The sequence below is a fragment of the Protomyctophum parallelum genome (assembly GCF_964188405.1).
Source record: "Protomyctophum parallelum genome assembly, chromosome: 15".
NCBI classification, from domain to species: domain Eukaryota; kingdom Metazoa; phylum Chordata; class Actinopteri; order Myctophiformes; family Myctophidae; genus Protomyctophum; species Protomyctophum parallelum.
In genome coordinates, this window is record NC_139710.1 from 47,535,194 (window position 1) to 47,537,693 (window position 2,500).

A 2,500-nucleotide genomic window follows, 5' to 3' on the forward strand; every position below is an offset into this window, starting at 1 on the left:
ACACACACACACACACACACACACACACACACACACACACACACACACACACACACACACACACACACACACACACACACACACAATTACAATTGGCTACATGTGTGACTCACCACTGACTGCACTTCTTCATAACTCTTCTTCACCTAATCAGCTCAACGACAGTCGACATGGACCAACCAAACTGTGAATGATATTTGTCGTTTCTTTGACACAAAACACATTCTAACTAGAAAAAGTGCCCTACTGGGCACAGGTCTCCACCAGGATGAGCAGATGTGAAGAATTCCAGGCAAAGGTTTTTCCTTGGCCTCTAGGGAGTTGGCATACAAAGTTATCCACAGATCCGTGCAGTTAGAGGTAAAAACACTTTTCGGCCAGTTATAGCGCCACCTTGAGGCTGAGTTGAAATTGTTCATGTGGCATTTCGTCCTCTGCCTAGTGGGAATGTGGGTGCACAATTTCACGGAAATCACGCGATGTGTTCATGATTTGCAGCATTTTGTTTGAAACTGAGCACTCCTGTGAACTTTGGAAGCCAATCTTAACCAATCAGGATGGAGTCTGAGAAATCTGAAAGACCGGTTTCGTTGAATGGCTCTAGAGAGACTGTGTACCAATTTGCGTGATGTTTGGACAAAATCTGTAGGTGTACTGTGCAAAAACTTGTTTTGCACAAAGCGGCCTCCTGGTGGCACTATAACAGGCCGTTCTGGAAATCTGAAAGACTGGTTTCGTTGAATGGCTCTAGAGAGACTGTGTACCAATTTGCGTGATGTTTGGACAAAATCTGTAGGTGTACTGCGCAAAAACTTGTTTTGCACAAAGCGGCCTCCTGGTGGCGCTATAACAGGCCGTTCTGGAAATCTGAAAGACCGGTTTCGTTGAATGGCTCTAGAGAGACTGTGTACCAATCTGCGTGATGTTTGGACAAAATCTGTAGGTGTACTGTGCAAAAACTTGTTTTGCACAAAGCGGCCTCCTGGTGGCGCTATAACAGGCCGTTCTGGAAATCTGAAAGACTGGTTTCGTTGAATGGCTGTAGAGAGACTGTGTACCAATTTGCGTGATGTTTGGACAAAATCTGTAGGTGTACTGTGCAAAAACTTGCTTTGCACAAAGCGGCCTCCTGGTGGCGCTATAACAGGCCGTTCTGGAAATCTGAAAGACTGGTTTCGTTGAATGGCTCTAGAGAGACTGTGTACCAATTTGCGTGATGTTTGGACAAAATCTGTAGGTGTACTGTGCAAAAACTTGTTTTGCACAAAGCGGCCTCCTGGTGGCGCTATAACAGGCCGTTCTGGAAATCTGAAAGACCGGTTTCGTTGAATGGCTCTAGAGAGACTGTGTACCAATCTGCGTGATGTTTGGACAAAATCTGTAGGTGTACTGTGCAAAAACTTGTTTTGCACAAAGCGGCCTCCTGGTGGCGCTATAACAGGTCGTTCTGGAAATCTGAAAGACTGGTTTCGTTGAATGGCTCTAGAGAGACTGTGTACCAATTTGTGTGATGTTTGGACAAAATCTGTAGGTGTACTGTGCAAAAACTTGTTTTGCACAAAGCGGCCTCCTGGTGGTGCTATAACAGGCCGTTCTGGAAATCTGAAAGACTGGTTTCGTTGAATGGCTCTAGAGAGACTGTGTACCAATTTGCGTGATGTTTGGACAAAATCTGTAGGTGTACTGTGCAAAAACTTGTTTTGCACAAAGCGGCCTCCTGGTGGCGCTATAACAGGCCGTTCTGGAAATCTGAAAGACTGGTTTCGTTGAATGGCTCTAGAGAGACTGTGTACCAATTTGCGTGATGTTTGGACAAAATCTGTAGGTGTACTGTGCAAAAACTTGTTTTGCACAAAGCGGCCTCCTGGTGGCGCTATAACAGGCCGTTCTGGAAATCTGAAAGACTGGTTTCGTTGAATGGCTGTAGAGAGACTGTGTACCAATTTGCGTGATGTTTGGACAAAATCTGTAGGTGCACTGTGCAAAAACTTGTTTTGCACAAAGCGGCCTCCTGGTGGCGCTATAACAGGCCGTTCTGGAAATCTGAAAGACTGGTTTCGTTGAATGGCTCTAGAGAGACTGTGTACCAATTTGCGTGATGTTTGGACAAAATCTGTAGGTGCACTGTGCAAAAACTTGTTTTGCACAAAGCGGCCTCCTGGAGCGGCCTCCTGGTGGCGCTATAACAGGCCGTTCTGGAAATCTGAAAGACCGGTTTCGTTGAATGGCTCTAGAGAGACTGTGTACGAATTTGCGTGATGTTTGGACAAAATCTGTAGGTGTACTGTGCAAAAACTTGTTTTGCACAAAGCGGCCTCTTGGTGGCGCTATAACAGGCCGTTCTGGAAAGTTTTGGGCAGAGGTTCATCGTTGGCATCCAGGGAGTGTGTGTGCAAAATTTGGCATCGACCGGGTTAACGGTGGCCGAGATTAGCTGCTCACGGACACACGGACGGACGGACACACACACGGACACACGGACACACGGACACACGGACGG

The 2,500-nt window shown here is 46.6% G+C and overlaps 1 protein-coding gene across 1 annotated transcript in view; it reads right to left on the reverse strand.

Annotated features, from left to right (window-relative positions):
- The window catches only part of ak8 (adenylate kinase 8), a gene marked incomplete at both ends in the record, with an annotated part of 15,564 nt that overhangs the window by 5,510 nt on the left and 7,554 nt on the right, over positions 1 to 2,500 (reverse strand). The window lies entirely within an intron of this gene.